This window comes from Molossus molossus, unplaced genomic scaffold, assembly GCF_014108415.1.
Source record: "Molossus molossus isolate mMolMol1 unplaced genomic scaffold, mMolMol1.p scaffold_m16_p_8, whole genome shotgun sequence".
Taxonomy (NCBI): Eukaryota; Metazoa; Chordata; class Mammalia; order Chiroptera; family Molossidae; genus Molossus; species Molossus molossus.
Genome location: NW_023425402.1, coordinates 11,903,648 through 11,928,463, shown reverse-complemented (window position 1 = coordinate 11,928,463; position 24,816 = coordinate 11,903,648). Strand labels below are relative to the sequence as shown.

Sequence of the window (24,816 nt, the reverse complement as noted above, 5' to 3'; positions counted from 1 at the left end):
CAACAACAACAACAAAAACATGTCATTGTTGCCCAGTGATCTGCATACACGGGACTTAAACACATTACCTTCATGTTCAAGGTCGTGCCAACCTGTCCTGCTCTTTTGTTTCCCTCCATGCTCTTGAATAATAATAACATAAATAACAACTACCATTTCTTGAAAATGTACTGTATAGCACCCCGAGATTCTAAAGTCATGTCACTTAAACTCCTCATCCACCTGTGACATTGTCATTATGATTATTCCCACTTTACTAATAGAGCCACAAAGAGGTTCAGCAACTTGCTAAAGTGACTTCCCTTCCAGGTGGGGGTTTGGATTTATACCCACAGGGTCTGTAGACAGAGCCCACCATCCTAACCGCCATGCCTTCTTCTGCCCCTGTGTCGGTCACACCGGAAAACTCCTCAAATCCCCCCCCTCACTGTACTGTCCTGTCTCCTTGCCTTCACCTGCACGGTTACCCCCACCTGGACAGACACTTTCTCTCATCTTCACCCACCAAATGCTTCTATGCGCCCTTCAGGTGTCATGCGCACGTCACACCTTCTTTGTTTGTGTTGTTGTTGATTGCTTGATTTTCTTGCTTGGATCTCCTGATCTTTTTATTCTGGAAATACAGAAATTGCCCAAACATGATCTTCTTACCTCATTCTCCTTTATTAGTGTCATTTGAGTATGTAGCTTGTCACTCTGCGAGAGTGTAGGATGGGGTCACCGCTGCGAGACCCCCTTCATCCTTTTCTGTCCTTTTCACATGGAACTTACAGTTTTATTAGATTAAGTTGAATTATTGTCCTACTTGGGACCAGGAACAGGTTGGTTTCTGCTCCTCTCTCCGAGTCCCTTTGAAAGAAAAGCCAAGGGCTTGATTAAGAAACGGAAAGAGTTCTGTAGTCAGTCAATTCCCGCTGTGATAAATCTCTTGGGGGAAGGATGCTGGGCCAGGAACATAAATGACGAGAGCCGCGCTTCCACAGTTGACTGGATTATAAAACAAACCACACACTTAAGACTACATGTTCCAAACAATACATAAAAGGAGGCACAGAGAGGCGAAGGAAGGGACTAAGAGCGGGTGTTGGGGGGGGGGGACCTGCCCTGCCCATTTTGGAGATGGGGACAGTGCTTTTCCTTCAACACCGTGACCTTACAGCCGGCACGTCCAGCACTGGCTCTGGACCTGGAGGGCCAGGGCCAACACTCTGGCCAGCTACGTGCCAACTCTCTGACCTAGCGAGTGGCTCAGCCTTGCTGTGCCTTGGTTTCCAAATCTGCAACATGAAGATAATGACAGCACCTGCCTCGTAGAGTTTGGGTGAGAATGAAATAAAATAACCATTGTCCAGGGAAGAGAGAAGTGGCCTGCCCACTGTGTGCCCCGCTGCTGCCTAGGGCTCTTGCTGTTATGTCCCTGGTGGCAAGAGAGGAGGCGGGGAGGGCTGTGGCAAGCGCGGGGGTGGGGAGTAGCCAAGAACGGTGATTCTCCCGATTCTCCTGGGCACTTGCCATAGCTCACAGTATCGTCTGCTTCAATACCACCCTTACGGTTTGGGGATTCCCTGGCAGGAGGCAAAGCCAGGGAAGTCAGTGGCATCTGTCTTCTCAAGTCCCTCTCTGGGTGGCTGTTTGCTTGATTGTTCATTGGATACTAGAGGCCATTCGGCCCCAACTTTCCCATTTTAGGGATGGAGAAGTTGAGGCCCAGAGAGAGGAAGAGTTGCCCCAGGTTGCTCTAAAGAGTCCAGAGGCCCCATCCTCCCCTCTGGTGCTCTCCTGTCACACCGTGCCACAATTCCAGGCGCTTCTCCCGGGCTGCACAGCCTTCACCAAATGTCGCCTGCCCTTCCGGCCCTCAGCGGCACTCAGAGGTACTGGAGAGGCTGCCCTACACCAGGAAGGAGCCTGGGATGAGGAGTCTGCTTGAAATCCAGTGCCGCCCATCAGGTTCTCCAAACTCTTAGGGTCACAACGTTACCTGCATAGGACTTAGTGTCTTTGTTTGTAAAATGGGGATAATGACCCCTTTTGTGTGATTGTTGTAACAAACAAGTGAGGTAGCATTTGGGAATGCCCTTTATCAACTGCACGGCATTGGGCCAGGGTTAGCTTATGTCCTTTCTCTCCAGGAATGGACTCTGTCTTCCTCCTCCCTGTCTTCTCCCCAGCAGTCTTAGTGATGTGCTAGGTGGTAGGCTCACTGAAGACTTTCTGTTCATTGAGTACGAGCTCCCAGGATAGTCTGACTCTCTGATGCCTCAGGAACCCAACGCCAGATTTGGTATATGGGAAGAGGGTGAGGTTGTGAAGGGAGCCATGGGGACTGGGGGAGGGGGAAAGGTAAACAGAGGGTTGAGGATGAAAAGTAAACTGGATTTAGAAAACAAACTCCAGCTAATAAGCTAATGACTGTGGGTGGTGTTAGTCATTCTGTTAAGGAATTTGGGGATGCATATGCATACTAATAAGAATGTATTGTGCTTGCTTCTCCTGTGTTTGGGGAAGGGAGGAGGGTAGAGGGCTCTGCAGGGTTAAGACACTCAGCCTGCTTCTGGCAAAGTGCACTGCAGGCCTGAGCTTCGGCTCCCGAGGAGGTCTTCCCCCGAGTTCCACAAGGCCTGTGGGATACACTGGGAATTAGGCTGGCTGTTGGTCCTAGGGGAAGGGGAGTAATTGGGGTGCTACAATTTCAGGAGTGGCTCCCAGCTTCTGGTTCACGCAGCAGGCTCAGTGGAATGAGCCCCCAGGCCTTATGAGATGCACGGCAGGGTTCTGTTCTTTCCCTCGCCCACACGGTCACTCTTCGGCCATGACAAACCGTGGGAGACAGAAACTCCTGGGAGCCCAGACTGCACCTGTGCTTCCACAGCCTCAGCACCTGGCTCTGTCCTGTAATCTACCCTGAAGCCCTCCCCCTCACCATGTTTCACACCAGTTTCCCCCCTTGTTCATACTCAGTGAATACAAAGAGAGGCTCCCCATAGTCTTTTGCACAGGGAGAGTCCTTCTACTGGTTATGAAGGCCGGGCCACCTTGACCTTCTCTTCCTCAGGCTGAATACGTTGCGACCTCCTGCCCTCCTGGGAGCTCTTATCCATCACTGTCATCTTATTGAGCAAGTGAGTATGGGAGCCTGCCATGTGCCCAGCTGGCCACGAGTGCCCAGGGGGCAGGGCAGGAGGAATCATAATTGAGTCAGGGGAGCAGAAACTTTCTTCCCATTGGGGTATTGGAGTGACAGTCGAGGACGCAGGGGGCCATGGGTCAGCAGGAAGCACAAGACAGGAGAGGGTGGTGAAAGCATCCTGAGTACCTGCAGGGAGCTCGCTGGGAGATCATTTAGTGGCTCCGCACTTCAGTGCCCTGACTCTGGAGCTGAAACAAAGACATGTGTACAGGAGACTTCCAGTGTTCATACCCAGTGATTCTATTCCAGGGAATCTAGCCCAAGATGTGGGCAAAACTTAGGTACAAAGATGTCATCACAGGGTTGTTTAGAAGAGTACAAATGTGACATGTAGATTTCAGATGCCCATCATTAGAATGGCTTGTATACAGGCTTGTGTGTTCTCTCTCTCCCTCTCTCTCTCTCTCCCTCTCTCTCTCTCTCTCTCTCTCTCTCTGAGTGATTGGCCCATTTGGGAAGCCCTGGCTGACCTCTGTGGTCTGTGACCAGGAAAAGCAGTCAGGTAGCTCCCACAGCAGTGTCCCTACCCAGCCTTTCTGACTTGCTCAAGGAACCAAGAGACCTGCCATTGTTCACCTTTCCCTTGTCCAAGTGTGGATCATCTTCTGGGGGTTTTCCATGGTGACTTCAGACTGCTTTTCCCTTGGCCTTCCAAGGTGCATCTGGGTCTCTACCCTGTTCCATCGGCCCAGGGTGCTCAGGGGTTCCTAGAGTAGGACAGGCCCTTAGAGCATACACAGTCCAACCCCTTTGAGGGAAAGGGACTTGCACGTTGCTCAGTAGGACTAAGCCATGGTGAGCATTCAGGCCATCTGACTGTTGGCACAGTGCTCAGTTCAGGCTGAGGCCAATATGATTAGAAAAATAAGCCAGTTGTCCTCAGAATTACCCAAGGAAGGATCCAGGTCCTAGCTCTTCATTCCCTTCTGTGAGTTGGGAGAACTCTGGATGGGGAGTCGAGTTCACTTTGGAGCAGAGATTGGCCCATCCCTCCAGCATCCCTGTGGGCCCCGGCCCCTCCTCTGAACCATCCCAAAGTTTCGTTGACTTCAGAGAGCAGGTCCATCTCTGCTCTGTTGCCAGCCTGGTCTGACCCTTGTTCTGGGTTCTGATCCCCTCTTCGGTGACTATGGGGTAACAAGGTAATCTAGCCTGCTGCCCGGACCCTTTGGGGAATTCAGAGGTGGAGCCTGGGCTCCAGTTCCTCCTCCAACTCTCACCCCCTCCCTGGTGGGCCCTCCGGATGCTATGCAAAACCGCGGGTGAGCAATAAAGAAAACACTCTCTGTGCTAATCCCCTTTCCTTCATCCTTTTTTCTCCCTCCTCCCTTCACATCCTCCTGTTTCTACCCTACCTCCTCCCTCTCACCTCTTCTTCTTCCTCCCTATCTCATTTCTCCTGCCTTCCTAGGTCCCCATGCGCCCTGTTTCTGCCCCTAGCTCTCGTGTCAGCCCCCTCTGGCGTACTGTTTCATCCTGGCCATGTCCTTCTTCTCACAGGCTTCCCAGAGCCCCTGCAGGGAAGGGGCCGTCTTTCAGGGTCTGCAGTATGCTGATCTGGTGGTTCCCCTGGGTGCACATGGGAGGGTGCCCAGCTCATGGGGTCTAGGTGCCTGGGCTTATGCAGATATACACACTCCCATCCCCTGCCCACCATGTGCACAGACAGGAGGCAGGGTCTTATATTACAGATTTCTCCAACGGATCCTACCCTGGGTGGCAGAGACATATCCACGTGCCACATGTGCCTCCCTGTGGGTGTCTGGGACAGGTGCATGGGAGGTGTTAGCCACTAGGAGAGGAGATGAATTGAAACATTCTCCCGATTCCGGGATTTACTAGCTGGAGTACCAGCAGGAGTGTCAAAATTTCAGTTCCTTCCGTGGCAAAGGTACACTTACTTCTTGGTAAGCTCAGTAAGGCAGAGCCCAGTCTTATCTTCCTCCGAAACTGGTTGCCGCTGATCCCAGTGGGCAGAGAGAATGACCAAAGGAAGATGAGGTCCTGAGCAGACCCATACCTTCTGATGCCAAGTCTGCACTCAGCTTGGAGTAGAGACTCAACTACCTGCTAAGCGCCTTGGACAAGTCTCTTTACTGTTCTGGGTCTCACTTCCCGCGAACGAGGAAGGAGGGTTGCGGGGAGGGTCAAACAAGGGAAGGAGTTGCGAAGACGCTGCGCAAACAGTTGGTGCCACTGATACTCACGAGGTCTTCACGTGTGTATGTGCATTCACCAGGCTCTCGCTTTTCATAGGTCCCTCCTAGTGGGGATCGGAGCTGGGTCCAGGGCTGGGAGGGGCTGGGATCCTCCCAGCCCCCACCCAGCCCGGGGCCGACGCGGCGGATTTTCCTCCGGCAGGCGGCGGGCTGGAGGCTGCACGGCGCGCTCCGCACGTGAGGCGGCAGCACCGGCTCTGCATGCGGCGGCACAGTCCGGGCAACCCGGCTCGTCTTGCACAGGGACTGCCCGCGCCGCCGGGCCGCGGAGCCCGCCCTCCTGGCTCCCGGGACTCGCAGCCCTCCTGGCTCCCGGGGCTCTCGGCTCGCCGGCTTCCCGCCCCGGCCACCGCGGCCCTGGCGCACCCCCGCCCCTCTGGACGGGTCCCGCCGGTCAGCCTGCGGGGCAGCCCGTTGCCTCGCCGCCTCCGCAGCACGCCACCCCCGCGGGGCCCGCGATCGCTCCGGTTTCGGCGGCAGCAGTGGTCCGCGCCGAAGCGTGTGCGCCGGGCGGCGGACGCGGAGGCTGGTTGCCTGTCCCTGTAGCTCCACCATCCGCCACTGGGGGCGGCCACACCGGAGAGCTCCGCAGGGACGGTGCGCACGGCCGCTTGGCTTCCTTCACCGCTGGCCCCGCGCTGCCTCCGCAGCCCGCCGGTTCCCTCTCCGATCTGCGCGTGTGATCACCGTGCGTGCGTGTGTGAGTGTATGAGTGTGTGTGTGTGTGTGTGTGTGTGAGTGTGTGTGTGTGTGTCCAGGAGCGCGTGCGCGCGCGCGGGGGGCAGTGTGCACGCGGCGAGTGCGGGGAAGTGTGTTTGTATGTGTGCGCGTGTGGGTGTGAGAGCCTGGCTCGCTCATTCGCGCGCGCGCACACACACACACACACTCACACGCACACCCTGGCTGGCTCATCTGAACTTGAAGACACCCCATATTCCAAGATGCCTTGGGTGCCTGGAAATGCCCAGGGTTCTTCGATCTGGAATATCCTACCGGCGACTTCCTAGGGAGGGATTATCTTTTTTTTTTTTTTTTGCTTTTGGTTTTTTACAATCTGGAAGAGAAGAGAACAAGTTGTGCTTTTTCCTCTCTTCTTGCTAAATGCCATGGATATAACTGAATAAGCCGCTCAGGGCTCTCCCCGCGTGGACGTCCGAGGCCACCATCTGCCTTCGTTCTCCAGATCCCAGGGATTAGCTCCAGCCTGTCTCGGGCGGGGAAGCATGCGTGGCCGAGCCAGGGACCCCGGGCGCCCCGCGGAGCTGGCCTCGCCGCCTCCTAGCCTGGGGTAGATGCTGCCTCGCCCAGGTGAGTGGTCGCCTCCGCCGTCTCCGCGATCCGGTGTCTGTGGGAGCTTGGCGGGGGCTGGAAGCACCGGGGGGACCGGGAACTTTGCATCCTTCTTTTTCACCTGAGGACTCCCTCACACGGACACTGGTGCGGACACCCTCTTCTCATTTCGCTCATCCTTATCTCGGGAGGTTTCCTTTCCTTTCTTGTTTTCCATTGTGGGGGTGAAACTCTGGTGAGGGGCAGGGATATTCGGTCCGGTCCGTGTGAGGCCGGAGGGTAGGAGGGAGAGCCGGGCTCCCAGATAGATGGAAACCTGAAACAGCAGAACTTTGCTGCCAGACCACTCTGTTGCGTCTCCCCACATGCGAGGCCTGGCCAGAGCTATTGCTGGGGGCTGGGTCCACCGCCAGGCTCCCTGCGCTCCCCGGGCTGAGTGGGTGGGGTAGCGCCCAGCCTGGGGTTGATTCAGGGCTCATGGAGGGAAGGAAGGCATCACTGCAGTTTGGAGAAGCAGGTAGGACAGACTCAGGAGCCCTATCCTGGTCTCAGGCAGGAGGCAGGGAGATCAGGGGGATTGTGTGTGCAGCCTGGGGCATCAGGATGGCGTGATGAAGCAATATGGAAACTGGCATTAGCCTGCCTTGGTTGGTAGGTCTGTTTCCCACCCAGCCCTGCCCGTGCTCTAAGGTTAGCCTGGGCAGGGGGGAGGGATAGCCGGCGGAGAGCTCCGAAACCAGCAGTGCCTTGCTCTGCACAGACCCTAGGCAATGACAGCGAGGTGTCCTGCCCATCTCCCTGCCACTCCAGTACAAAGGACGGAGGCAGTGAGTTCAGGAGACAGCCCCTGAAAGCCAGAGCCTGAGAGAGAAGAGGAGGGAGCCCGAGCCCGGGGAAGGCAGCGGAGGGACTGAGCTAGCCAACACCAAGTGCATGGGGAGATGGCCACAGACAGACAGACAGACAGACAGACAGACACCTGCGCGGCGAGGGGGCTTCTCGAGCTGGTACTCTGAGCTGGAGTTGCAGGCATGGCTGTAGATGCTGGCCTCTGCTCTGCCCTGTGTGTGTGTGTGTGTGTGTGTGTGTGTGTGTATAGAGAGAGAGAGATGGAGGGGGCCTCTGTAGCTGAAATGGGCTGATTGGCCTTGTGGGGCTGGGGGAAGGGGTGGCTTCAGGAAATTGGCCCCCCACAGCTGGGGAGGAGCAAAGCCAGAGAGGAAACTGCTAGTCTCTGAGCTGTGAAGTTCCCAGGGACCAGGGGGAGGTTCTGGGTGGGCTGTTGTATGTGTCTGGGGGCTGGTTTAGAAATCATGGTGGGGAGGCTACGGCTGGGGATTGTGGGGCTACTGGAAGCTGAGAACCCAGGTCTTGAGGTTGTGTCCGGGCCGGTTGCCGCCCTCTGCTTGGAGCTTATACAACCAGGCAAAGCAGAGCCCTCCAGCTGTGGGACTTGCTTCTGGGGAGGCTGAAGGGGTCAGGGCTGTGCAGGGGGGTTCGGAGCTTCTGAGGGCCTGCGGTTGGAGCCAGCAGCCTCCGCGGACCGTGCCAGCTGCCGGCCTTCTGCTGATGCTGGAATGTCCTCTTTCCCTCTGACTCTGGCCGGAGTGCTGAGTTCCATTTCTCTCCTAGGGCTTCTCACGTGCTTCTGCTCCGGCCCCCTGCCCAGCCCTCAATTTAGAGTTTCTGGTCTAATTCCTGCCCAGGAATGTAATTACTTATCTTCCTGCCCTCACCCTGGGGAATACAAAGAGCAAACTTGGCATTTCCCTTTTAGCCTCTTGGCAGTGCTTCTGGGGAGGTGGAGCTGGACTGGGTGCTCTCCACGGACCGACGCTGGGGCTCAGGCTCCCAGCTTCTCTGAGGCTCCAGTTCCTCTCCAGGCCCAGAAATCTGAGCCAGCGGGGAGTGTGGCCTGGGGGCTGGTGAGTGCAGGGAGCCTCCAGGAGGCAACACTGAGGAGGAGGAGGGTGGACGGGGTAGGAAATGCAGACGAGGGAGGTGGGGCTGCTGGGAGAGCCAGGCAGCCTTTTGGCCACTCAGTCCTGCTGTGGCTACAGTGGGAATCACCTTTCTTGTCTGGGCTGCAGCTCTGAAGGAAAATCAGGGATCTGGTCTGACCAAGTGCCAGGCTTGCCCAGTGTCCCCAGCCTGTGGGGTGGAGCAGGGCCTGTTCTCCTTCAGAGAGCCCCTTGTCCTAGGCGGGGGTGAAGATAGTTATTGGCACCCAAGGCATTCCCATCCCGATGGGGGAGGCTGCTGCCTGGATGCAGGGGCAAAACAGAAACAATGGAGATCGCCAAGCGGAACTGGGCCCCGGACAAAAGCAACAACAGTGGGGTGTTTTGCGATTTTTTCTTTGGGCGTGGTTGTGTTGTTAGGGTCCACTTTATTTGAAGGGATGGAGTTGTCATGTAATGGAGCGGAACCTAAAGTTGGAGACCTGGGTTCGAGTTCTGGCTCTGCCACATCTTTGTTGGTTAAGCCCTGGAGCCGCTGTGTTTTCATCTGATGGAAGGAGATGATGGCGTGTGCCTCGCAGATGTGTTATGGCCCGTGTTTGCCCTGGCGCTCCCCAAGCCCCGTGCAGCTCTGCAGGAGTGTGGGCTGGGGGGAGGGGCTGGGGGAGCAGGACGATTGTGCCCCAGCCTCCTGTGTTCATGGAGCTGCCAGACGGGCTGGATGTCATCACATGTAAACGGATCACTAACAGACTCCAGGAAGGCCTCCAGAAATCTTCAGAAATTGAAATTTCAGAAGCAAATTTTACCTCTGGGGCCGTGGCACCTGCTTCTTGCCCTCCCTCTTGTTTGCTTTGGAATTTTACAGCCTTGCGCACATTTGCTCAGCACGCTCCGCTCGTGTTTTACAGTTGGCATCTGCCACCTTTTCCGTTTGAAGCTTGAGTGTGAAATGTCCCCCAGAACCCAGCCCCTGCCTTCTGCTCTCTGACTCTGCCTCTTCCTACCCCAAGAGCGGTCTCACAGGGGTGGTCTCAGGTCCAGGCCGAGATCTGTGCAGGGCCTGTGATTGGACCTGGGTCCCCTTTGTGGAGTTGGAGGGCACACCCAGTCAGGGATCGGGGCTCAGACCCAATTGTGTATTTGGCAGGGTCTGACTAATGAACCAACTGGAACTGGGGTGGAGAAGGAGGTCGAACCATAATGGGAAGGCTTAAGACAAGGTATTTTCGGAACTAGGCAATCAGGTCTGGGGATAGGGACCAGGGAGAGTAGCCATGTCTAGACTGCTCAGGGTGAGGGCAATCAGGAGGGCTTCTTGGGGGAGGTGAGGATTTAAGAAATAGTAAAAGTCTATAGATGGCAGATATTGTTTTGTTTTCTTTTCTTTTTTAAAAAATCCTCACCAGAGGATATGTTTTTATTGCTTTTTAGAGAGGAAGAAAGGGGGAGAGAGAGAGAGAGAGAGAGAGAGAGAGAGAGAGAGAGAGAGAAACATCAGTATGAGAAAGAAACATCAATCAGCTGCCTCCTGTATGTACCCCGACTGGAAATTGAACTTACAACCATTTTGGTGCATGGGACAACGCTCCAACCAACCGAGCCACCCTGCTGGGGCAGGTGTTTATTTTGTTTATTTTTTTAGAGGTCACTGAGAACTTGGGGAGATTCAGAGGCAGAGTCCTGAACAAGTAGAATGTATGTGCCAAGAAATTTCTTAGGCTACAGGGACCAGTTCCTTCAAACAATTTCTTCAGTGCTTATATGTGCCAGGCACAAATCTAAGAGCTTCACGTTATTATCTTGTGCAATCTCGCAATCCGGTGAAATTGTGTTATTACCTCCACGTTACCAATGAGAAGACCAAGGTTCAGAGGAACTGGGCTCCTGCCAGGTAGCTCGTAAGTGGCAGACAGAGTTGCCACTCTATTCTCACGTGGTCTGAATTCAAAGCCCACACTCTTAACTCGTCCATATTACCTCTGCCCCACAGTGACCAGCAGGCACCAGGGACTGGCACCTCTCTGAGCCCGCTGACCTCCTGGCCTGGTTGGGGGCAACTCCAGAGCCTCCCTCACAGAGCCCCGCAGAGCCCACCGTCTGCGTAGACATTGCTGCTGCCCTGCCCACTCATGCCCCCGTTTAAAAGCTCCATCAACTCCCAGCTGGTGTGGCTCAGTGGTTGAGCGTGGATCCATGCACCAAGAGGTCACTGGTTCGATTCCTGGTCAGGCCACATGCCCAGGTTGTGGGCCAAATCTCCAGTGGGGGGCATGCAGGAGGCGGCCAATCGATGTTCTCTCTCATCGATGTTTCTATCTCTCTCTTTCTCTCTCTCCCTCTCCCTTCTTTTCTCTCTAAAATCAATAAAGAAAAAATAAATAAATAAAAGCTCCCATCAAACAGTCAGCATGGAAGACGGGGCAGGGGGTGAGCACTGGACCGGACTACAAGTCAGGGGACCCACCTCTGCCGCCGTGTGTGACGTGGGCGGGAGGCAGATCTCTTCACTTCCCCGAGGTCTGGCTTCCTTCCTGATGAATCAGGATGCTCATGCTCACTCCCCAAGGTGGATGTTAGGGCGGGGCAGCCTGTGTGAAGGGGCTTCATCCATTAAATAGGCCTTTCAGCTCAGCATGATACGGGGTGGGGCAAAAGTAGGTTCACAGTTATTTGTATGGCAAGTAATACATTAATTAATAAACAATAATACGAGAATAAACTGTGTTTTGCATACTCATAACTGTGAGCCGACTTTTGCCTCACCCTGTATCTGTGACTCCCTTCCTAACTGAGACCAAGTAACTAAAATATCAAATGTGACAGTGTCCTCTTATGCGGGCATTAAAGTCAGACGTTAATGTATCAGCTTCAGGTGGGACTGGAGTTAGCCAGTTGGACACCAGGCTGGCTAAGCTTGTGCCTTGGGGGAAGGGGATGGTAAAGAACTTGAGAAGAGGGGCCCGTGGTCCAGACGGGTGGGTTGGATTGGTAGCAGACAACGGGTAGAAAGGGTCACACTGATATCTGATACATAGGGCATTTCTTTCTTTCTTTTTCTTTATTGATGATAGAGAGAAAGAGAGAGGGAGAGAGAGATAGAGAACATTGGTGGGAGAGAAACATTGATTGGCCGCCTCCTGCATGCCCCCCACTGGGGATCGGGCCCACAGCCTGGGCATGTGCCCTGACCAGGGATCGAACCAGCAGCCTCTTGGTGCATGGGTCGACGCTCAACCACTGAGCCACACTGACCAGGCAGGGTATTGCTTTTGCAGCCACACGGCTGTCATTGAAACTTTGGCACCAGAGTGGACAGAGGGCATTTTCCTGAGGCCACTGTTTCTTGACCTTTTTTTCACTCTTGCTCCCTTCAAGGGGTCTTTTCAGACACCTTTGTTCCTAATTGCAGCCCCCATAAAATGGAAACACCACAGATCCACTGTCTATCTGTTTATGTACTGTGTGTGTCTGCGCTTTATATACAGAGTTCGAGTCTTTCCCATCCCTCCCAGGAACAAATGTTTGCCCCCTGGGGGGCGCCGTGGCCTCCATTGAGAATGCGAGCTTCAACAGGCTAGGATTAGAAAGGAGGGTGGAAGAAGGAGGCCTGGAGAAGCCAGGAGATGGTGAGGAGGAAGACTCACTCTGGCATGTTGCTACCCCAGGTGTGGTCCATGAACCTGGAGCAGGCCAGTGGTGCAAAGTGCATCCCGCCCCAGACCTCTGGACGTGCCTCTGCTTGATCTCAGTGGGGGAGGAGGGCAGGGCTGGAGGCTAGGGCCAAAGGACAAGAGGTGGGAAGCCAGAGCTGAGACAATCCTGCACTGGGTCATCGGCTTGTGTAGCAGTTGAGTCCAAGTACACCAAGCAATTTTAGGCAGTGGCACTGTCTACACCTGTCATGATCTATTGGTCTTTGTTCTTTTCCGGGTGGTTCTCTCACCTTGTAGCTGCAGGTCGTGTAGGGGGGAGGGTCCTGCAGAGGAGACACAAGGCTGTGTGTGGCCTGGGGAGACCAGGGACTATTTGACTTGCTTTCTTGAATATCCCCAAGGGCCGAGGCTGATGGGGTGCAGACCAACCTGAAGGACAGACTAGAACTATAGAGACAAGATTTAGGTGTTAAACTGTGTCACACTGGATTAGGCAGCAAAATGGGCTCTTGTAATTTGTCAGCCTGCTTGGGGTGGTCTGCAGCAGTCCTGTAGTGACAGGGTAGCCCTGGAACGTGAGAGACTGCAGAATCCCCAAATTGGGTTCTTTAGAGTTCAGCGCATTTATTATTGGCATGTCCTACATTAACTCACCCGCGGGCAGGAGCTAAGCCACAGTCTGCCCAGACACAACACGAGAAGCAAAATGCCAGGTCTCTCAATCCCTCTGCCCTCGGTATTTCCCTCCTGGGCCCTCCCGTCAACGCAGCCCTCCCCCTACCCTGCCGTAGTCCAGGCCACATGGAACGGGCTTCAGTCTCTCCTTGACTCAGGTCTCTAATCAACCTCATGGGGATGCTAAGTCCATTTGGTCCTCCCAACTCCCTGCCCTGGGACAGATTTCCTGTTCCTTTTCTGCAAAGCTGGTTCTCTCCTTCCAAGCTACCCTTCGATCTGTCCCCTGCTTTCATCAGAGAAGCTGGTGGGGGTGACTGTGGTCCCCGCTGATACTGGGGGTCTGTACAAGCACCTACTTCCGAGTAGCTGTAAATTGGGTCTTACTCTTGCATGACTCTCTCTGGTCCCCCAAATGGGCGACATATGGTGACTTAGCCCACAGGACTTGGAGTAGCTTGGGGAGGGAGCTAAGCTGGGCTCAGGCTCTGGCTTGTGTCTCGGCACCTGCTGAGAGAGGTGGGGACCAGGGATGATGGCGGTGTGGGTGAAGGCATGCTCAATTTTCTGGGCTCCCGGAGAGCCCCGCAAATGGCCGGCAGGGCTGTGAAATGAGGACCGGCCATTCTAACAAGGTATTGAGGATTTCTGGGGGGCGGGGGGCAAAGTGGGTCTCTTGACTCAATGTCCCCTGTCATGAAACCACTGTAATACCCAGATAGGTCCTCCCGGGGTGGAAGGGAGGGGGTGGATGGTGACTTGGGGTCATGGAGGTAAAGGTTAGAGATACTTGTATAGCACCAGGACTGGGGGCTGGCCCTGGAGACTCGCTGGGGTGCTGGGGAACCCAGAATGAGTTCTCCTTTCAGCTCTGCCAGGGTCTGAGTGCTCTCTCAAGTCCCCTCCTGTCCAGGTGTCTGGTCCTTTTACGTGTAAGTCCACGAGCCTTCTCCTCCTGCTGCCCCTCCAGCGTGGGCACCGAGCCGAGCTTCCCTCCGGCGGCTCTTAACCTCCCAAACCCGTCACAAATGCCACTAGGGGTTCAGATTTTGTTTTCTTTTTTCTTTCTGGTTTTTAAAATCCTTAGCTGAGGATATGTTTTTATTGGTTTTAGAGAGAGGAAGGGAGAGAGAGAAACATCGACGTGAGAGAGAAGCATTGATCAGCATCGATCAGTTGCCTCCCGTACATGCCCTGAGCAGGGATTGAACCCACAACCTTTCGGTATGTGGGATGATGCTCCAACCAAATGAGCCGCCCAGCCAGGCCTGGGTTCAGTGTCCAATGGCCAGGATCCAGGGCTGCAGTGTGAAGGGGGTGTTTCCTTCTTCCTCTACTTCCGTGCGTGTGCGTGCACATATACACGCTCCTACAGACTCACACGTGTGCATGCGCGCACATGCAAGTACACACGTCCACATGCTCGCACTCTCACGCACACCACACACGTGCTTACCACATGTATCGACACACACTGGCACACTCTCCGGTCCGCCTTCTCCGCTTCTCGCTGGAAGACAAGCGCCCGAGCTGTCCGATCCTTGCAGAGCCGAGCGCTTTCCAAAGCATTTCTGTGTGGGCCTCTGTCCTTTCCTGTGGCTCTGGGGTCAGCAGTGCTTGGCTTTGGCTTCCTCCCTGCCTGGGTGAGCAGAGCCAGGAGGAGGACCCAGACTTCAGACCCCGTCCCGAGGTCCCCATCACAGCAGACTGCATAGCTGTGCCACAGCCGGCACTGTGCGCGCTGCGGACGGCCCTGGAGACAGGGCGGGTGTGCTCCTGCCTGTGTGAAGGATGGGCAGCTGGTCCGGGCAGCCACACAGTGAGTGATGGGGCCCTCCGTCCTCCGCCGGGACGCCTGTGCACGCCTGTGGTTGCCTGGCGAGCGTTCCTTCCTGGCTCTGTTCTCAGGAGCTTTGATTGGCACCAAACCTCCAGCAGCTGAGAAACGCCACCCCGGGCTGGCCCCACGGGCGTTCCGGCCCCAGTTCTGCCGGGTGACCACGGAGGAGAGTGCAGGAGAGGGCGGGACCACCTCCTTCCTCGCAGGGTGGAGGAAGCCCTGTCCGGGGGCTTCCCGTCAGGCGTGTTGAGAAGCAAGTGTGTTTACCATGTATGTGCCTCAGTGGGCTCCCCCGTTTTCACGGTCTCCGCCTTCCCGCCTTTTGAGGTGCTGAGCTGTACACTTTGCTGCCTGCCGGGGGGTGAGGCCTCCTCCAGCTCATTCTGAATTTCCCCTCCACCCCGTCAGGCTGTGAGGTCAGGACGGCCTGATCGCTTAGGGCTTGGTGATCAAGCCCACGCTCCTTCATCCGTCCATCCCTCTTGCCCTCACCGATCAGGTTAACTCAACAAGCAGTTCTTGGACGCCTACTGTCGGCGGCCAGCAGACCGGGGCCGCCGGGTCGCACCATCTCCGCAGCCCAGTCCATGTGAGCGCGCCGGCCTCCCTCTCACAGAGAGCTTGGTCTTTTCGCCCAGTGGACTCCAGGACTTGGTGGGGATGGGGTGGTGAGGGTTTTACGCCGGGTTGTTTCTGGTGCTCTTGCTCACCTGCTCTTCCATGTGCACGTGTGTGCGTGTATTTGCCCAGGACTCGCTGAAGGTCACACGTGATTAACTACATGATGTGGAGCTGACCGTGCTGGTGATGCTGGGGATGGTGATCAAGGTTGCTTAAGAAAAGCACTTTTAAGCGGCTTTCCCAAATCCCTGCCCCCCCCCTACTGAGCTGACATCTTACCATCTCACCCAAATAGAACCGAGGGATGAAGAGATCTCGGGGAGATTTGGGGGTTGTGGTCCCAGTTTAGGGACGGCTGACCCTAAAGGAACCATTTAATCTTCCTCCACGCCTGGTTACTAGCGTCACAGGGCTGAACTGGGGAGAAGGGGACCTCAGGGGAGACCCTAGAACAGACATAAATCCTGGAGCCTCTGTCCAAACTCACGTCTTCTAAGCACATGACAAGTGAGGGTCATTGCACTGGGGGAAGACGGTTCCCCAGGCCTTAGGCGGGCACGAATCTAGGCATGAACGTTTAGCAGGGGGACAGCAGGGAGGTTATACGTGGGCGAGGCCGCTTCCTTGTGTTTGAGAAGTCGCCATCTGATGGGGGAAGGCCCCCTCCTCTCCCGGGGAAGTTTATGTCCAAGAGGAGGGTGGAGCAGATGAACACGGCACCGTAGCCCGGCTCAGGCACTGAACTCTGCGGCCGCCGCGCCTCTCCTCTGTGGGTAGTTCGTGCACACGGGGCCCCGTTCCGAGGGCTGGCACTGTGTGCGGTCGTCCAGGTGGTGTGAACTTGAACAGGCTGCTCTGTGCCTCTTTTTCCTCATTTGCAAATGGGGATAATAATAGTATCCACTGTGTAGGGTTGTTAGAGTTAAATGAATTACCGTGTGTAAAGCGCCTGGAGCAGTGCCCGGCGCGTGGGGAACGCTCTGTACATGTGAGCTGTCATTATTCACAGTACAGAGCCTGGTGTCTTCCTAAGCCGGAGAGGAACCTCGGTGGACGCTGAGCCGACACCCCTCCCAGACAGCCGCCCCTTACATCTGGTGTAGACCTGGGGGATTTCACAGTACTCCACACGCCCGTCTGATCCTCCCGGCAATCCGACCCGTCCCTACGGGTATGTCCATCGTATGTGAGGGGAAACTGAGGCACGGAGGTTTCGAAGTGGTTCCTGATCCAGTGGGTTTTTCATTATCTGATGCGATCACACTGTGTTGAGCTGAGGGCTGGGGGGATTTGGGGGAAGAGGGTTTGGGTGAGATGGCTGATGGTTTAGGACCTCCCACCTGGGCCTTGGTGAGTCAGATGGGAGAGGAAACAAGCCTCCAGGTCCGAGTCTAGGTGGGGTCCACATGGCAGGCATGGGGGAAGCAGCTGCCTAGACACACAGTCCCCGTGGGATGGGAGCTAGCGGCAGGGCCGGGGGACATGCTTATTTGGATCCTTTTGACACCATCACGGATGTCCTGGGATGGAACTGGGCTAAGGGCTCTAAGAGGGGGTGTGGGACCTGGATCGGGGACCCTTCTATGAAGAAGGAGCGGCATATCCAGCCTGGTGGAGAGGAGGCCAGAAAGAGACACGCCCCTGGCCATGATTACTCCCCACCCCCAACACCCATCCCCCAGGGTGGTCCTAGGGTGGGAAAAGGGACTTTCTGGACCTTTTGGTTTGCAGGAGCTGGACGGACATCTGGGGCAGAAAGTGGGCCTTGGGCCCGGACACGAGAGGGAGTGACAACCTCAGACCTGGGAGGGTAGAAACCAGATGTGGAGGGCATGCAAGTGGGCGGGGCTTTCAGGAACTCTGGGGGAGAGGAGGTGCAGAAAGGGATTCTGGGTAAGTGTCTAAGGGGAGACTGGGGTGCATGTTTGACCTTGAGGAGGGGCCGCAGTCCAGGAGGCCATGGAGGCCCGCATAGGGCGTGGTCCGTGGGAAGAGAGCCGGGATGGGACCTTTTGGGAACCTGGCCTCCCAGCCATTCCGCGCACGAAGCCTGCAGCCAAGGCCCCAGCCCAGTTCCCATCTCAGGGGGAGAAGTCCAGACCCAAAGCTCAGTTTCAGGGCTCTGTGATCAGCCCGTTTCATAAATCGCGGGGCACGTAAATATGGCACGTAACTGGGAGGCACTGTGGGTACCGCGGCCCCAGGATGAATCCCGGGCAGGAGGGACAGCTGTGCATTATGAGCTACGGGAGGCCAGCGGGGTGCTGGTTGCCGGCCCTTCTTGGGGTGTGAGTTATCTGGAGCAGGTCACCCTGCGATGCTGCCTCTCTGCGGCGCCAGGCTGGTATTTCCCGTGTATCGGTGTAAATTACAGTACGGCACCAAGCCCTGTTCTTGGAGCTCAGCCCTCACTGTCGCTGCCTCTCCCCGCCTTCCTCGGCCTCTCCCCCTCTCTCCATCCGCGGGTCTCTCTCTCAATCCCGTGTTCAATGCAGGGTGTTATCTTACACCGTATCGTCTTACCCCGTAGTATTATGCTGCTATTACCTTATATTTGTTAGCATGTACGATGAATTCACCCCTTCCACGTACACATAGCAGTTGATAGTGTTTAAAGCTCTATCCACAGCATGTTTACCTACTTCGGACCCCATGGCAGTGCGGAAGCAGGGCGAGCAGAGTCGCCTCCATTTAAAGGTGGGGGAACCGGAGTTCAGAGAGGCTAATGGAATGACCAGGTCATGCTTGGATTGAGTTATATTACACCATTAGCATAATGGCTTCTGGGTATTGAATGCTTATGGTGGGCCCAGCACTGCTCTAATGTAAGCTTTATGTACTCATTTTATCCCCACATTAATTCTGTGGGGCGGGCGCTGTTCTTAGCTCATTTTATAGGTGAGAAAATGGAAGCCCAGAGAAGTTAAGTAGCTTGCCTGAGGTCACACAGCTTTCGAGAGGGCAGAGCTTAGATTCAAACCCAAGCAGCCGGGTTCCCGAGCCCACACTCATCCCTCGATTTAGGCTGTCGTGTGTGATTACTGAGTTGGAGTCAGGGTGAGAGGGTGGGGACAGGGGGTTCACAGTGATACAAGGGGCATTCGTGTCCCCACACATCCTTACTTTATGTAAAAGTGTCGCTGCTCCCCTGGCAAAGACTTGGGGGACCTCGAGGCAGGGGGAAATGCTCCCCATGTTCCCGGGGGCTGACTGGGACCCTGAGATCTGCAGTTTGGCTCCCAGGCCAGGGCAGGAGGGCAGGCACAGGGCGGGGTGGTGGGAGCCCTGGCTGGGGGGCCTACTGGCTCTCTGCCCTCCTTTCCTGTGTCTGTGGACGAAGCTGCTGCCGGACCTCCATGGGGTCCCACACAACTGCCCCGTGCAGCTCCCCCTGCCCTTGGGGCCGGCTCATCTCCAGGCTGAGTCTGGTCCTGGGCACAGCAGGCCAGCATGAGAGGGAAGCTGCGGTGCCCAGGCCCTGCCTGTTCTGCAGCCCTGCCTCTCTGGGAACCCCCGCTGAGCATCACCAGCTGGGGCTGAGGCTCCTGTCTGGGAAGTTTGGAGGTGTACCGGGTTCTGGGTTCAATCTGGACTACAGGGACAGGCCCTTCCTCTCTGGGCTCCTCATATTCCTGCCTCCCACCCCATCCTGGGGAGACACGGTCATGGCTCCGGGCTGGGTCACAGTACACAGGTTGCCGTGGCTGAGAAGCTCAGCTCACTGTCCCCAGCTCTTGTCCGTGGGGAAGGAGGCAGACACTCTGGACAAGCAGGGATCCTCAGGGCCATCTGCATGTGCCTGTCCCTTACTGGGGGTCGGCCTGGGCCTGAGGGTGTCGCTGGAGGCCGCCTTTCTGGGGGCGAGCACCTGAGTCCACAGAGCCAGCCCCCGGGGGTGCAGCCCGAGTGCATGCTGTGAAGGGGCTCTGGGTTCCTGAGGCCCCTTGCCCAGGCTCTCACCCACCTGTCCTTGCTAAGGGGCCTGTGACAACAAAACTGTAAAGTGGAAGGTGCAGGCAGCCTCACACTCCCTCCCAGAATCATCAGCTCACACCTCCTGCTGAATCCAGACTGGAACATCCCTCAGGGGTTGTCTTATTAACTGCTGCTGTTTACTGAGCACTTGCTATGTGACAGGCCAGGTCATTGAGCACAGTCATTGGGGCCCAGAAACCATACAGCCTGGGCTTGAATCTCTGATTTCATTTATGAGCTGTGTGACCTTGGGCAGGTCACTGCTGAGCCTCAGTCTCCTTCTCTGTAAAGTGGGGCTAACGCCAGCGCCCGCTCCTGGGGTTGTCGTGAGGGCGAGGGGAGTGTGTGGCTACCCAGCGCTGCAGGGTCTGGTCACTCAGGTTCATCCTCTCGCCCCCCGGCGGCCTTGGCAGGGTAGGTGCTGCCTCCCTCTGTGCAGGTGTGGGGACCAGCTCAGGGTCTGAGGTCACCAGCTGTCCCCCAGTCTGCCTGGGACTGAGGGGATTCTGGGATGTGGGACTTTCAGTTTTAAAATGAGGTCAGTCCCGGCCCACTGGGATGAGTCGGTCACTCTACCCAGGTCACTCAGAACCGGCAGGCTGAGCCAGGACTTGAACCCGCTGCTCTCCGTTTCCACCGTCTTGGCCTTAACCAGCACTCTGGACCCGCCTCGGGAACGGTCCCTCACAGCTGCCCACGTTTTCGGAACCCCGGCAGGATTTAGAGACGGCATCCTGGTTCACCCCCACAAACCTGGTGATTTACACATGCTCATCCAGATTTACCAGAGGAAACGAGACACAGAGAGGTGAACTAAGTCGCCCAGAGTCACCCAGCCAGGCAGTAACGGAGCTGGGATTTGAGCCGGCTGTCTGGCACCCGCACCCCGCACCCCGCACCCCTGGGCGCTCTGCTGCAGCTCCCCTTGTATCTTTTCCTGTTCCCTCCACGGGACAGCTCTTGTTTCTCATCCTGGCCTGCGGGGTAGGCAGGGCAGGTACTTTCTACAGCTCAGGAAACGGAAGCTCAGGAAGGACAGGTGTTTAGCCCACAGCTTGTCAACGACAGAGCAGGAGTCCATCGGTTCTGGGCTGATGCTTCTCTCCGTGGCTTCCCGTTTGGTGACTAGGGCAAGGTCCTCCCACCCACCGAGTCCTGTGGGAATTTCTAGTCATGAGGTTCCCAGGGAGGACGGGGCCCCATGAGCAGAGGGCTGGCTCCTTGGGGCTCTGGGACTTCCTTTGGTCTAGTTGTCGGTATCTGAGGGTCCCGGCAGGTAGAGGAGACACCCAGTGGCAGAGTGGATGTACCTGCCGGGCACACAGCCGCCCTCCTCCCTCAGGTGGGGGCCGGACGCCGAAGGGGCTGTGTTTTCCTGGGAGGGCAGAGAGACTCTGTTAACGCCGGGCTTGTTTCTCCGGTGACTAGGAGAGTTGGGAAGGACAGCGACAAGGGTCTATACATTTTCAATGATGTTCAGGGCCATGGCTTAGGCCCCGGGGCCCTAAACCTCAGGCAGCTATTGGTCAGGGGTGGTTTGCAGGCCCTTTATCTGCTGCGGGGGTACCTGCCCATCAGCCTCCCACTCGTAAGGGGCTTTTTCTTTTTTTTAACTTCCAAATTCTTTTCACAGTTCCTGGCATTTCATGGTTGTCCTCAGGCCACTCAGGGGCGAGTCACTCCCGATTCCCCAGCTGTGGAAACCGCAGAGTGGGCTTGGCGGACTGCCCGGCTCACACCGTGGCCCCGGTCCCTCGACTCTGACCCAGGAAGGTCTCACTAATATCCGCATGGAGGAAGCACTCAATGATCTGCCAGCAACTATTCTAAGAACTTTAATTGGTTAATTCGTTGAATCCTCAGTGACACTAAGACATAGGACTGTTGTCACTATCGTTTTTATTCCGCAGTGAGGAAACCGAGGCAGAGGGAGCTTGAGTCATTTGCGCAGGGACACAGCTGGCTTGGGACCCACACCTCAGCCATCATGCTGATGCAGAATGTGAGGGGAAGTTGGCCTCTGAGGGTGACGAAGGGCCAGTGCCTCCCTGGGGGCCTGGCCGGCCGCCCGCTCCCAGGGGACAGCCGGCTGCTCTGGGCTCCGGGCTTCAGCGCCACCACAGAGAGACCGTCCTACAGGGACAGCGAGGGCCGGCATGCTGGGAAGGTCAGTGAAGCGTCACGGAGAAAGCCCTGGGCTGGCAGTCCGGACACCTGGGTGCCCGGCCCAGCTCTGCCACCTGTCCATGGTGCCTGGTGACTCCGTCGGCACTGCCCTCCTGTGATTCCGATGGCGGGGGGTCAGCGTGTGGCTCTGCGGCCCGCCTGGGGGGGCGACGGCAGCAGCAGGACCACAGGAGCTCCAGGGGCAGCCCTGGGCCGTCCTCACGGTCAGACCCGGAGCAGCAGCAGGTGCCCCACTGCCAGCCGAGCACCCCGGCTGTTCCAGGCCCGGAATCCCGACTCTGCTCCCCATTGCCCTGCCTCATGGGGTTCGCTGGGGGTGAAGGGAAGGGCTGGGGCTTGGCTGCCGCTCATCTGTAGCTTGGCCACTCAGCCGGGATGTGGGTGAAGGGCTCTGCGAGGGGCAGGGGGCGCACCGCTCCTTCTGGCTGAGGTCTACGAGGCCCAGATCTGTGGGGGAGGTGGGCAGAGGGACTTCTGGTTTCCTCCCCAATTCAGAGTTCTCCAGGGTGTTGCCTGGCATGCCTCTGCTCAGTGAGCACCTAAAGGTTAGCTGCTGGGTTAGAGGCCACTGGACCTGGTCCCTGCCCTCAGGGAGCGCCCAGTCTGGCAGGGTGACCAAGGGGCGAACAGGCCATTGTGCACCATGGTGTTGACTGGAGGTGAGGAGCCCGCAGGGCTTCCTGGAGGAGGCGTTCTCTCCCGCTCCCTGCAGGTGCCTCTTGCTAAGTGGCTGCAGCCGCCTGCTGAAGGGCCGGCCTCCCTGGCGTCCCCAGCTCACAGCACAGACTGCACGCCTCGCTGAGACCCCCTGCCCAGGATACATCCTAACTGTCAGAGGGCCCGCTCAGCGCTGCCCCGTCAGCGCCCCCTCCCCAGCCCTCTGGACGGCCTCGGGTCCTGGGCACATCCTGGAATTCCCACCTCCACACCTTGGAGTCCACTGGGCCCCGCCTGGAACACCACCTCCCCACCCTCTGCCTGGCGGGAGCCTCCTCACCCCTAAGGAGCCAGCTGCAGTGTGCCCCTGGGGAGGGCCTGACACCAGGCTGAAGGCAGCCCCTTGCCCCTCGCTCTCAGGGCAGCCTCTCGTTCTCCACGTCCCTTCCCTGCTCTGCATTTCCGTGTGCGTGTGTGCTTCCCTCCTGCAGCCCGAGAGCCATGTGAGGGCAGGGAGGGCAGGGAGGGCAGGGAGGGGCAAGGATGGGTAGGGAGGGCAGGGAGGGGTGGAGATGGGCAGGGAGGGGCAGAGATGGGCAGGGAGGGGCAGAGATGGGTAGGGAGGGGGCAAGGATAGGAAGGGAGGGCAGGGAGGGCAGGGAGGGCAGGGGGCAGAGATGGGCAGGGAGGGGTGGAGAGGAGCAGGGAGGGTCAGAGATGAGCAGAGATGGGCAGGGAGGGGCAGGGAGGGCAGGGAGGGGCAGGGAGGGGCAGAGATGAGCAGGGAGGGGCAGAGATGGACAGGGAGGAGCAGGGAGGGGTGGGGAGGGGCAGAGATGAGCAGGGAGGGGCAGAGATGGACAGGGAGGGGTGGAGAGGGGTGGGGAGGGGCAGAGATGGACAGGGAGGGGCAGGGAGGGGCAGAGATGAGCAGGGAGGGGCAGAGATGGACAGGGAGGGGTGGAGAGGGGTGGGGAGGGGCAGAGATGAGCAGGGAGGGGCAGGGAGGGGCAGAGATGAGCAGGGAGGGGCAGGGAGGGGCAGAGATGAGCAGGGAGGGGCAGAGATGGACAGGGAGGGGTGGAGAGGGGTGGGGAGGGGCAGAGATGAGCAGGGAGGGGCAGGGAGGGGCAGAGATGAGCAGGGAGGGGCAGAGATGAGCAGGGAGGGGCAGAGATGGACAGGGAGGGGCAGGGAGGGGCAGAGATGGACAGGGAGGGGCAGGGAGGGCAGGGAGGGCAGGGAGGGCAGTCTGGTGCTCACGTGTCTGTTTACAAGTCTGCTGCAATGCTCCCCAGCTGTGTGACGCTGGGGACGTCGCTTCACCTCTCTGTGTCCCAGTCTCCCCATGTGTAAAATGGGGAAATAATAGTGCCTACCCCCTAGAGATGTCCCAGTTTAATGAGTTAATACAGGTAAAGCACTTAGAACAGTGTCTGGCACATTTCAAGTGCTCAGTAAGTATTAGCTATCACTTTTTTTATATCCAGTGCTTAGAATAGTGCCCGCCTCAATAAATATTTGATGATGAATGAGACACCTGGGCTGAGTCTTCAGGGGAGTAGGTCCAGGTTGGTTAACACGTGAACAGTGGTCTCAGCCCGGCTACACATGGAAACCACCGGGGAGCTTTCATCACCTCTGACGCCCGGGCCCTGGGGAGTCTACTTAACTGCGCTGGGTGTGGCCCCGCACTGGCCTTGAAGGCTCTCTGGGGGTTCTGATTCCAGCGCAGCGACCATGGGGGGGCAGGCCTGCACCGTGCACAGCAAGCAGCTGGGCAGGCCTTGCTGAGGACCTCCCAGAGCAGGGACACTGCGGGCCTCCCGGGGCAGGGGCGGTGGGCGCTGGCACAGGAAGGCGGGGCGGGCCCTGTGCGCCAGGCTAAGGAGCTTAGGCCTGGGGTGGAAGTCGGCAGGGGGCCTCAAGGCTCTTAAAGGGAGAATGACATGGTCCCACGTGCTGGGGAGGAAACACCAGGATGGTGTGTGGAGGAGGGATCACCGTAAGTTCAAAGGCACGGAGATCCGAGGGCAGAAGCCCTCCTGCCCTGTGAGCGGGTCAGGGCCAGGCTCGAGCAGGGAGGGCGACTTGCTGGGACCCGTTGAATCACTCAGTCCTCCTTGGCATGTCTGAACAGGGCAATCTGGTCAGTGCCACCCTGTCCCAACCACAATAGCAACTGTGCACTGGAGGCTGACGTCAACCCCATCCTGTCCTGACCCGGGGAGGCTGTTCTGTCTGGGTTCTCAGCCAGCTGCCCAGGTCGTTCCAGAATCTTCTGTTCCACAGCCCCCTGGCCCCGAGCCGGTTGTTTCAACCTGGAGACCCCCCAGGGCTGCCCTCCTCCGGGACACCCCCCCAGCCTGCCATCTGGACGCGCCACCTCTCCCCCTGCTTCAGGCGGACCCTCCCTGGAAGCAGCAGACCCCATTCTCGGGGCGTCCTGCCGGCAGCTGGAGTGTTTTCCCAGTCTCCCCTGCACCAGGTTTGTGAGGGGCTTTCCCTCCCCGGCCCCCTGCTCTCTGACTGCCAAGCTGTTCCC

The 24,816-nt window shown here is 57.3% G+C and overlaps 1 protein-coding gene across 1 annotated transcript in view; it reads left to right on the top strand.

Moving 5' to 3' along the window:
* The first annotated feature begins 6,195 nt into the window (after nucleotides 1–6,195).
* Nucleotides 6,196–24,816, top strand: part of LRFN2 (leucine rich repeat and fibronectin type III domain containing 2) — a 181,021-nt gene continuing 162,400 nt past the window's right edge. Inside the window, exon 1 of the mRNA XM_036248783.1 lies at nucleotides 6,196–6,717. The gene's annotated coding sequence lies outside the window, so the exon portion shown is untranslated. The remainder of the gene's footprint in view (nucleotides 6,718–24,816) is intronic.